We start from the raw sequence: 12804 nt of genomic DNA on the forward strand, positions 1-12804 counted from the left end.
TAAACTGTCTACAGATCAATTGAAAAGCAAAATATTATATACTATTAGCAGTGGTGAAGGGAAGGAAAAAGAGGGAATGGCATACTGTGGAGTCAAATGATAATTTTTAAGTTGACAAATCAAGAAATAGGGGTTTGAGCATATTATCTGGAGGTACACTTTCCAATTCAGTAGCTACTGGCCAGGCAGGGTTATTGAGCCATTGAAATGTGGCTCATCCAAATTGAGATGTGCCCTAAGGAAAATACACATCAGATTCCCAAGGCTTTGTATGAAAAAATGAATGTTAAAATACCTGAGTCATTTTTAATATTGAATAATGTTGAACTGATAGTATTTTCAGTCTATTTAAATAATATATTGCTAAAATTAATTTTACCATTTTCTTCTTTTTGTTTTTAATGTAAGTATTACTAGAAAGTTTCAAATTACATATGTGGTTTGCTAGAGTTCTATTGAATAGTCCTGCCTCTAGAGAAGTATAGAGGTAGACTAGAGGAGTTGAAATCAGAAATGATCAATTTATTTGTACCACTGTGGGAGTGGACTGGTGTGATGGGAAAGGAAGCCTTTTTGTCTTATACTTTTGTATCTTTTAGAAAATTATTTTTATTAAATATTGAGCAGTTTCAAAATGATATTTGTAAAATATATGAAAAGCATGAGGAAGAACGAGATAATAAATATTCTTAATCACCACCCAGTTTAAGGAAACAAAGAAGCAAAAACAACCCACCATTTACATTGAAGACATTTCTCCCTCCCACCCCAAGCTCCTGGACTGTTTTAATTTTTATTATTGTCATTATAATAAAAATAACCATATGCCTTTCAAGAAAGTTTTTAAGTAGAGGATATCTTTTTTTTTTTTTTTTTACAGTCCAGTTCTTTTATTTTCTTTACATCCATCATACCATGAATTCATAGGGATTGGGCTCCAACAATTCAGGTTCCTTTCCATTGGTTCTCACGAAGTGTGCTTCTCTGGGTGGGGCAGGCTGGCGCTTCAGTTGAACCCAAGTACCTTTCTCTTTGTCTTCCTTCTTTTTCTGATCATTTTCCTTCACACGTTTCAGGAATCTATCTCAGCTCTTAGAGTGCTTAATATGCTTCATACACACGTTAATTCTCTTGGCAAGAATATTGCCCTTAACTTGTTTGTTTACAATGATGCCAACAGCATGCTGGGTAACATTGTAGACTCTCCCAGTTTTGCCGTGGTAACATTTGTGGGGCATTCCTTTTTGAACAGTGCCCATTCCCTTGATATCTACAATATCAGTTTTCTTGTAGATTTGCATATATGTGTCCAAAGGAACAGCTCCATATTCTCTAAAAGGCCTAGAGAACATGCAGTGGATGCCCCTCTTCTTTCCCTTTGTGTTGGTCATTTTGGCGAATTACTGGAAGATGGCAGTTCCGGCCAAAAGGCAGGATATCTTGTATAGTTTTTTTGTTTGTTTGTTTGGGTAATTTGGCAGTATTAAATTTTTAAATGGCTATGCTATTGGAATTAGTTGTTCCCTTTGAGAAATGTGTTTTATGTGTTCCAAAAAATGCAAACTGCAAAGAAGTGTGTAAAACTTGATGTCATTTTAATTTTTCTTAAAAACATGTATGTTTGTATATCTACTTTATAACTATGTGTGTACACATACATATACATGTATATGCTGCCATACACAGAGACATGACATATGTATGTGTACACACAAACGTATGCATAGTCAGTACCTGGTAACATTGCTTATCGCTCATAAGTCTGATTGGAAGGGTATTTTCTTGTTTTATACATTTTCAAAGGCAGATGATCATGCAATTATAATTTTATTTACTTAGTGGTGATCATTTTCTGTATTTTTCCACATGAAAATACTTGAAGAAATAAAATATTTAAATATGTTTGAACAGTTAGGGCTTTTTTAGAAGAGAACACATTGCCTTAGAAGGTAGGAAGCAACATATTTTGAGTTAAAAAAAAAAGGTTAAGTTACACAAAAAAGTATTAAAGCCATCATTTTTCTTCTCCCCCACCCCAAGTGTATTAGTCCAAGAGACAGGTGTTATCACTTTCAAACCAACCCTAAGGTTGATTCCTTATCTCATCCTTTCAGTCTAAGGCACTTGGAAAGAATATAGCAGTCTTCCTTCAGTGCTTCCTTTCTGACACAAAATTTAAGAAGCCTGTCAGAAAATCACATTAATGTAGTGAACTGTACTTCCCGCAGGACAGTCAAAACAAAGGAGATGCATGAATCACTTTAATTTGCTGAATGTAGGCCATGATATATAGGTAATGTTTACTTTTTCTCTAATTATACGTGTTCATGAGCACTGAAAAGAATCTTTTTTGAGGGGTAGGGGGCAGAGCGCCACGCAGCTTGTGTGATCTTAGTTCCCCAACCAGGGATTGAACCTAGGCCACCGCAGTGAAAGTGCCGAGTCCTAACCACTGCACTGCCAGGGAATTCCCTGAAAAGATCTTTTTTACTTCATAAAATTACAAAGAAGGAATGAACTATTTACTTCAATCCTATCATTCAGACATAACCACTAATAATATTTTGTTATATTTATTTCTAGTATCTCCAGACATAAACATAAACTATACTTTGAAACTTTGGACATATCATGTGTATGTCTTCGTTTTTTTTCCTCAAAACCATTATATCTGGAGTGTTTTTTCATGGCATTGAATATTCTTCATAGGCATAGTTTTAATAACTTTGGAATAGATCATTTTAGAGAAATCAATGAAAAATATATTATGAGTTTAAATTGGAAATGAATATATTGCATTTTTATTGGGGTTGGGATTGAACATATTTGTTCTTCTAAGGGAGTTTTAGTATACAATTGATACCATAAGTGAAAAGATAATGAAATGTTGACCTTGTCATAATCAATAGCAATTTTCTTAGCTGTATTAGGTGAATGGAAGTCTTTATGGATGTGGAAGACATGTCCAAAGACACATCTTGAATGAAAACAGATGGTTGTACACTTTTGTACCCACCAATAGATGAAAAGGCGGAAACTTCACTAATGCAGAGTGGCGTGGAGCTGTAACCATGCATCTCAGGATAAAAGTGAATCTAGATTCTGTTCTTATCTCAAGGAGGGAGAAGGTTAGAGGCTTATCTTTGCTGGGCTGTTTACCCCTAAGGGATGACTCATTTGGCATAAGCTAGCCTTGTCAAGGTGAATTCCACCAGTACCAAGTCTAATACATATCATGAAAGATGGGATGTGTTGGTGGTTATGGAAAGGGGTGTGTGTGTGGAATTATATCTTCTGAGGTCAAGTGGATGAATGGGGTTGGATGGGTGGGGGAAGGAATTGTCTTTAGGATAGGTAGGAATCCAGGAGCTGGTACCACCTGAGGAGAACCACTGGGTTTTTATTTTAAGTGGAAGATCAGAGACATTTACAAGGATTATAATAAGGAAGAGTGTGATAAGGCAAGATGGGAGGATCAAACAGGTAATCAGGTGAATGAGAGAGTGGAGAGAAGAACTCATAAAAATCATAGCTCCCACCTCCCGGATGCCTTCTGTGGGCCAGCCACCTGTCTCCTGTGGGTGGAATGCGAGTCACCTGCTTAGGGGTGGAGTGCTGAAAGAATAGGCCGGGTTCCTTTTTACTTAGCATGCAAGGATAATAACGTTGAAGGAAATGGGAAGGAAGGACATAGACTGAAGTAAACAGAGCCTTAATTATTAAAAGAGTTTGAAGAGTTGACATTGACCGACATTTCAAGAGGAATTAAAGGCTCCTTTTAAATGATGCACAGAAGGTCATAGGATTGTTCACAGGTAGCCCCAGGAAGTTGCCCACCACTACTGGATATGGACGTGAACTCTTTATTCCTCTAAGATCCTGACCTCTGGGACAGGCAGTGTATTCTCTGATGAAAAGTAAAACTACCTTCTCTTTGCATTAGGATTTGTAGGCTCCCTCTCAAGCTAGTTTAAGCAAGAAAAAGGGGAATTTATCAAAAGGATACAGGGCTGTTTCCAGGGATCCCACAGTAAGAAAGGAAGAATCTGAAAATAGGAACTAAAAACCTTTCAAGAATCCAGGCGGCAATTGATTTTCAGGTGCTCTCTCATCTCTGCTCCCCCAGTGCTATTTTTCTCTGTCCCCGTTTCTCTTTCCACGTGAGGTACAATGACGGTTCCAGAGGTTTACATCCCCTGGTTCAAGCAACTCATGACTGGCCCTCGGAAGTCTGACCCCGAATTTTCAAGAGAGGAAGAAGCTGATTGGCTCAGCTCGAGCACATGTATGTCCATCCTTGGTCCAATTAGCTCTGGCCAGTGGTAAGGCCCTAGAACAAATATGGGTGCCATTGATATGCCATGGAAATGGGTCAGATAATAATTCTCAAAGAAGTTGTGGGCTCGATGGGCTCTCCAAAATTGACTACCACTGACACCTTAGTAGATGTGGGGCAGGGGACATAGCCTTTCACCATCACTGTGTTTTCTTTTCCACCAAAAATGATATCTAGCTCCTTGCACTTGAATATGTGGTCCATGAACCTGCAGCATTAGCATTGCATGGGAACTTAGAAATGCAGACTCTTAGGCCCTACCCCAGAGCTACTGAATCAGGATCTGACAGTTCACGAGATCTCCCAACAATTGTAGGACATAAATATTTGAGAAATGCTGATTAGACAGAGGGGCAAATTAGGAACCACAGATTAGGGCTGTTAAAAAGGACTTCTTCCAGAGAGGGGTGGCGGCCAAATTGTTCTGTCTGAACTTCAGCTGAGAGCCTTCCCCTGCCCTCACCCAAGCTTCCTTTTGAGTGCATTTCTGCTGCAAATTCAGAGTTCAGGATGAGGATGGAGAGAGATGCCGGTGTCTGATGTGGGAACCATAGTGTATGCAGTCCTGTTTTGGCACTGAGGGGTGATCTGTGGGGTGAACAAAGGAAAGAGAAAATCAATAAAGGTGTTAATATCATCGCCAAAATGGAAGTATCGGCAAGCCTACTTTTTTTTTTAAACATCTTTATTGGAGTATAATTGCTTTACAATCGTGTGTTAGTTTCTGCTTTATAACAAAGTGAATCAGTTATACATATACACATGTTCCCTTATCTCCTCCCTCTTGCATCTCCCTCCCTCTCACCCTCCCCATCCCACACCTCTAGGTGGTCACAAAGCACCGAGCTGATCTCCCTGTGCTATGTGGCTGCCTCCCACCAGCTATCTACCTTACATTTGGTAGTGTATATATGCCTACGTCACTCCCTCACTTTGTCACAGCCTACCTTTCCCCCTCCCCACATCCTCAAGTCCATTCTCTAGTAAGTCTGTGAATTGGTACAGCCACTATGGAGAACAGTATGGAGGTTCCTTAAAAAACTACAAATAGAACTACCATATGACCCAGCAATCCCACTACTGGGCATATACCCTGAGAAAACCATAATTCAAAAAGAGTCATGTACCAAAATATTCATTGCAGCTCTATTTACAATAGCCAGGAGATGGAAGCAACCTAAGTGTCCATCATTGGATGAATGGACAAAGAAGATGTGGCACATATATACAATGGAATATTACTCAGCCATAAAAGGAAACAAAATTGAGTTATTTGTAGTGAGGTTGATGGACCTAGATTCTGTCATACAGAGTGAAGTAAGTCATAAAGAGAAAGACAAATACCGTATGCTAACACATATATATGGAATCTAAGGGAAAAAAATGTCATGAAGAACCTAGGGGTAAGACGGGAATAAGGGCAAGCCTGCTTTTAATTAGGTAGTCATTATCTTGAAGTTAATAAATGTCACTTATATATTAAGTCACTAACCTACCTCTGTTTTTATGTTCAGCTCTGCAAGTTATTAAAGTCCCTAAAATGGCATCTTTTCATAAAGCTTAAGCTCTTTTTGAGCTAAACCAACAACTTTTGATTATGGAGAAATTACTAGGTTGATCGTTTAGAATATAGATACCCTCAAGAAACTTACTAGGTAGAACATCTTTGGCAGCAATTCAGAAATCCATTCCATTAGCATTTTGGACTTTGAAGTCTAAAAAGATGAATTTCAGACACTCTACTTTGCAGGAATTCTATTTTCCTACTTTTCTCTTGTTTACTCCTTAAAAGAATCCTGGAAACTGATGTGGGTCACTATAACCTGCCATTACTGTTAAATCAAACTGCTCATTTGCAGGGAAACATTTATTATTTAGTAACTTAACCAGAAATCCATAAAAAAATAATTACTTATAAAAATCCTTGCTTTGTAAACTGCCAGAAGTGACCAGATGGAAATAACAAGAATTTCTAGTTCTCCAGGCAAACAGGAAGCTCCACCTCAGTAGGACCCTGCTGACACCAATTCAGAACTTTTTTTCCAACTTATTTTGTTGGAATAGAAGTATTTGGGTTTACTGGATCAGGCTGTAATTTTTGAAGCCAACTGCTCTAATACGCTTGGTATTCCAAGTGACCAAATTTCTATATTCATTAAAAGAAAGTATCATTTTGTCTGATGGTTTAACATCCATATATTGGATAGAAATATAGAAGTATCTGGAAATCTCTGAGTACTGTTTCTCATCCTTGGCTGCACATTGGAATCACTGGAGAGCTTTGACAACTACTGATGCCTGAGCCGCACCTCTAGGGATTCCCATGTAATTGCATGCAGCCTGGGCATGGGGATTTTTAAACCCTCTCCTTCAAGGAGAACCATCCAAGGTTGAACCATCATCTTATGGACCTGTTCATCAAACAGTCCCACTGAGGGGCATTTGCAGGTACGCTTGTCAAAATGCAGACTCCCAGTTACTAGCCCAAGAGAATCAAATTCAATAGTTTGGAGACAACTTTAAGAATCTATATCTTTAAGCAAGCCAAGCTCTGTTGAGATTCCAATAGAGGAGACCCTTGGGCCATACTTAGAAATACTTTATTGGAGATTATTTCTAAAAAGAGAGTGACTGGAAGAACTGAAATGTGTTCAGTATTGGGTTGTTAGGGATCCATCAGCAAGTGATTCAGGAATATTTTAAAAAGATGAAAAAACTGTAGTGTGATATAGGGACAAGACTCCTTGTGTAACGATAAAAGAGTGGAGTTCTGGGCCTCATTTTGCTTCTCTAACCACTTCTGTGGCTCCAGGTAAGGCACCCAGTTTCTCTGGTACCCAAGCTCTTTGCCTCTCAAATGAGGACCTTGGGAAAGATTAATCTCAGGTCACCTGAAGCTCCAATACTTGATGAGTTTCTGATAGTAAAGACTTTCTGTTCTCATGAATTCTTACAGAAATTTCCAGCAGAACTCTTGATGTTTGCCCTAAAACAGTGGGACAACAAGCATAGTAGCTTCTCCATCACCTGGGCTCAAGAAATGCAAAGTCTTGATCCCTGCCCCAGACTTGCTGAAGCTGAATCTTTGAGAGTGAGGGCCACTGCTCCAAAAATAGTACTTGGAAAAAATAAAGTTGGAAAAAATAAAGTTGAGAAGTGTTCTTTTTATCTATAGTGAAGGAAAATCACCTCTATAAGTATGAACTTTTAACACTGTTTAAAAATGTTACAATATCTCTGTTGGCAAGCTGATTTAAATTGAAGGGGAACTCTTAAAAAATACTGAACTCAGGCTTCCCTGGTGGCGCAGTGGTTGAGAGTTCGCCTGCCGATGCAGGGGACACAGGTTCGCACCCCGGTCCGGGAAGATCCCACATGCCGCGGAGCGGCTGGGCCCATGAGCCATGGCCACTGAGCCTGTGCGTCCGGACCCTGTGCTCTGCAACAGGAGAAGCCACAATAGTGAGAGGCCCGTGTACCGCAAAAAAAAAAAAAAATACCGAACTCTAGAGACTTGATACACAAAGTGTGGTCTCCTAACTGTCAAAATCATCATCACCTGAGAATTTGTGAGAATTGCAGAATCTCTGGCTCCACCCCAGACATACTGAATCAGAATTTGCATTTTTCTTTTTTTGCTCAAGAAAATCAGATAATTTATTTGCATGTTAAAGTCTGAGAAACACTGTTCTATATAAAGATGTTAAAACTGTAATGACAGGTTTCCTTACCTTCAAAATATTATTTATACACCTATCAGTAATCAGTTCCTCCCACACACCTGTAGGCAAGTCTAGGGGAAAAAATGTGTTATTTTAAGATAGTTCTGCACTTGTTTCAACTTAATAATTGGTAGGTGTTGTCTTCCTTGTATTTTGAGACATTTAAACCTTTTTTTCCCATTCTTCCTTGAAGAAAGTTACTTAACACTTTTACTTTTTCTTCCTTTTTTTTTCTCTTTTGAAGCTGCCATCTCAGGCTGGATCCCTATATTACTCAAGAATATTTTTTAAACTTATTTTTCTGATATCTGGCCCACTTCTCTAAGATGGAGGATGGGCAGAGTATTGTGAGTTGTTTTGTTTTTTATTTTATTTTGTTGTATATTGTGGTTCATTGCTATGTCTGTAGAGGTCTCAATAAAATTATAAGTTTGAAGATTAACAATAAAGTATAACAAATTATAAATTAGAAGATTAACATTGAATTGCAGAATTTCCTTTTGAAATGGAAAAATTCATTAAGGATCCATTAATTCCATCAGTAGAGCCTTCTACATTACCAATAAAGAAGAACCAGCCCTGTGCAGTGATCACCTTTGGATAGGCAGAGGCAACTTGAGATTTCATAATCAGAACAGGGAAGATTGGGTGTAAAATAGGTGGAAATGGAGCCCAGCACTGTGTGCATATTCTTGTGTGGCAACTTTTAAAAATAATTTTTAAGGATTTTATCATTTAAGTATGTTAGTATACCTCCTAGGTTGCGGGATATTTTCAGCCTTCTCAAAAAATAGGTGAGTTCTGAAAAAATTTCATTGGCTCCAAAATATAAGATGAAAGCTACAACAAAATGACTGTTTCATTAAATATCTCCCAAATAAGACATTTCATTGTCCACTGTTTTATCAACCATGACATTATATCAACTTGTAACTTAAATCATCCTCATGGACTTATATACCAACTACATCTGCTGTGAGTGCCATTCAGTGTGTTTGATAAGATTCGGGGTGATGCTAAAAAATAAGTATTTGTAGAACAACAAAGATCTTAAAGCCCTGACCTGCCATGGTTAATTACTTCCTTTCTTCTTTTCTATGATTATTCCATATCTACTTTCCTATTTAGAAGTAGAAATTGGTCAGGGTTTTTTTGTTTGTTTGTTTTTGGTAAAAATAAAAATATGCCATAAAAGGGCAATTTTTAGTCAAGTTTTGTAGGATCGTTTTTCTCTAGAAAAGCGATTCTTGATCTTTTGGGGAATTAACTCTTTGAAGAATCTCATGAAAGCTAAAGAAACTGCTCTAGAACCATGAAAGTATGCACGAAAATATACATTTGGGGATGAAGGTTAATGTTTTAGTAAAGGCTCTTTGGATGACAAAAATTAGTAAAACAAACCAACAAATAAAATTAACTAATATATTGACTCTCGGAGTTTTAAGCAAGGAAAGGATAATTTTTTGGTTCACGTAGCTGGAAAGGTGCTTCAGATACAGCAGGTTCCAGGGTCTCATTAGTCTAATTGTACTGGACTTGGCTTCCTTTGTCCCTCTGATGTGACTTCTCCTATGTTTGGACAGTTCTCTGACTTTACATGTTAGTCATTGATAGCTCTAACATCAAACCTAGCAGAAGAAAGACTCTACTTCCCAGGTATCTCAGATATATCAGATATCAAATGTATCACATATATCACAAGTGAACTTGTTAATCCCGATTGGTCAGATCCAATATTCTGTCCATTCCTGAGCCAGGCACATTCCATCCCTTGCCATGGGAGATCTGAGCCCAGGTCACAAGCTGCACTTCTGGAGTCAGTATCACTGGGACCTCAGGAATACAGAGCAGGAGAGGGGAGGACTTCAAGATGAACATTATTAGGACACTCTTATCACTGGAATGGGGAGTGGTGTTAAGGGGCAAAGGCAACCAGAAGCCACTGCCATGAGCAACTCCTGCTTTAGAGATAAAGAAACCATCTAATTAGCTCAAGCCAACCTTTTTTTACTCCTATAGAGCCCAAAATACATGCACATCTTATTCATTCCTTTAATAAAAATGTACTGTGCACCTTCTGTACATGTATATTTACAACCATGCATCCATGACCCTTATTCTCACGGATGCATTTTTTTGAACTTGTCATCACATACCTTGTCTAAAATGCTGTGCTTGTATTAGCATTTGAGCAAGGTGGGTAAACACATTGTATTTCCTCAAGTATCTTCCTTAGAGGTGTAAAAATGCAGGTATCTCAGTCCCTAAGCGTCCAAACTTATTCCTAATACTTCAGGCTATGTTTGCCAAGCCTCATGGGAAGTTTGTCTTTAAACAAGTCTGCAGTACTTATTTTAGGCTTGACTAATGTGGTTCACTGTTAACAGGAAATGAAAGATACATTTAAAATCCACAAGTAGTGAACAACAGAAAACCCATGAGGGACATGCTAACAGTTGTCAGAAGGTAAAAGGATTTATGTTCTGTCTTCATTTGTCAGTCATGGGACTGATAGCTAGGGTTGGAATGGACAGAATACATGGATCTGACCAGTTGGGATTAAGCTCAATTCTGAAACTTTATTTGAGATACCTGGGAAGTAGAGTCTGTCCTCTGCTAGGTTTGATACTATCAGATATCAGCCTGGAGCTGTCACCTATAAGAGATGATTTGTTTAACATCTATCATCATTCCAACACAGTTAAAGAGGGCTAAGTAATACTGAAAACTCTGCAAAACAGTGGTAGCTTTACTTTGGCCATGGGTTGCTGAATTTAATGTGACCTTTCTGGAATGTCTAAATAATCCCATCTTTAAAGACCATGAGGTAGGACTATTTTATAAATAAATTGGCCTTTTATAATAGCAGAGATGAAGTCAGGAAATGGAAACCACTCCAGGTGTTTCAAGCAGAAGAGATTTAATACAGGGGACTGGGTGCTTACAAAATGGCATGAAAGACTGAAGAACGAGGAATGTGTGTCCACCCCTGGACTTTTGAGTTCAAAAGCATGGCACTGTTGCTATTGCTGCCACAACTTCCTCTAAAACCTGTATCTTTCAGACCTTGCTTGCTAGGAGCAGAGCAGCAGGAAACTGGCCACTGTCTTTCAGATATTTAATTAGTGCTTCTAATTGGCTCCAATTCTAACCAGAACCCAGCTGTAAAGAAGTCTTAGAAATGTAATGTTTAGCTTTCTGGCCTCCCCAACTGAAGAAGGGTGGAATGGAGTACACAGACAATCTACAGTGTGTACTACAGCTTTTAAAAATGCAATCAGTTTCTCAAAGAGATATCCACATTTCTGGGTTCATTGCAGCATTATTCAGAGTACTCAAGATATGGAAACAACCTAAGTGTCTGTCAGCAGATAAGTGGGTAAAGGAAACATGATACACACACACAGACACAGACACACACACACACACACACACACACACTGGAATGTTATTCAGCCTCAAAATATAAGGAAATCCTGCCATTTACAACATGGATAAACCTAGAGGACATTATGCTAAGTGAAATAAGCCAGACACAGAAAGATCAATACTGCATGATCTCACTTATATGTGGAATCTGAAAAAGTCAGACTCGTAAAAATAGTAGAATGGTGTTTGCTAGGGGCAGAGGGGTGGGGGAAATGGAGAGATGTTACAGAGTACAAAGTTCCAGTTATATAGGATAAATACGTTCTGGAGACCTAATGTACAGCATGGCAACTATAATTCATGATACTGTATTGTATACTTGAAATTTACTGAGAGTAGATTTTACGTGTTTTCACCACACAAAAGTACCCAAAAAAAATGGTGACTATGTGAGATGATAGATGTTAATTAGCTTGATTGTGGTAATCATTTCACAATGTATACATATATCAAAACATCATATTATATACCTTAAATATATACAATTTTTATTTGTCAATTATACCTCAGTAAAGCTGGAAAAAAAATGGGTTTTCCTGGGATTTTATAATGAAATCCTATTTTTTTGTTCAAAAGAAACCACCTATCTACTACGATTTTAAATAGTGTTAAGATTAGGCCTCAGTAAACAGTGAACTGAATGTTTTCTTCTTTTTAAACTTTACATTTGAATTTACAGACAGTACAATTCACATTTTTGGTTTGAGTTATATGAGTTTTGCCAAATGCATTGAGTCATGTAACCACTAACTGATAATTAGGATACAGAGCAGTTCCATCACTCCAGAAAAATACTCTTCTGCTGACTGTTTGTAGTTAAGCCCTTTCTCCATCCTTAACCCCTAGCAACCACTGATCTACCCTCCATCATTAATAGCTTTGCCTTTTCCAGAATAACATAGAAATGGAACCATACAATTTGTGTTGAATCCTACATTAGGACAGTGTATTTGAATTTCTTCTCTGTTGTTTCTGATATAGATAATCCATTTATTATTGCTGAATGGTATTCCATTGTATATATTTACCATTCCTGACTTTCATTTTGAGAGTATAAAAGTTTTGAGAGTGTCCTTTTATTTAAAATCTCCTTATATATTTTTAAATAGCTCTACTTTGCCTCTTAACCATGACAAAGAAATGAAGAAGACAAATGTCTTCCCTTTCCTCGATGACTTCAAACTAGGTGTTCATCACGACAGTTCTTCAAGTTATATAGTCTAATTATGATTCCTGAATAGGAACACGATCATTAGACAAATCTCAAGAAATGGAATTTTTTCTATTCTAATAGTTAGACCAAGTGCCTAGAATGTA

The 12804-nt window shown here is 37.8% G+C and overlaps 1 protein-coding gene and 1 pseudogene across 1 annotated transcript in view; one reads left to right on the top strand and one right to left on the bottom strand.

Annotated features, from left to right (window-relative positions):
- PLCB4 (phospholipase C beta 4) overlaps nucleotides 1–12804 on the top strand; it is a 419094-nt gene that overhangs the window by 203996 nt on the left and 202294 nt on the right. The window lies entirely within an intron of this gene.
- Nucleotides 909–1394, bottom strand: LOC132477007 (large ribosomal subunit protein eL21-like; annotated as a pseudogene).

This window comes from Mesoplodon densirostris, chromosome 16 (genome assembly GCF_025265405.1).
Source record: "Mesoplodon densirostris isolate mMesDen1 chromosome 16, mMesDen1 primary haplotype, whole genome shotgun sequence".
Classification (NCBI taxonomy): Eukaryota; Metazoa; Chordata; class Mammalia; order Artiodactyla; family Ziphiidae; genus Mesoplodon; species Mesoplodon densirostris.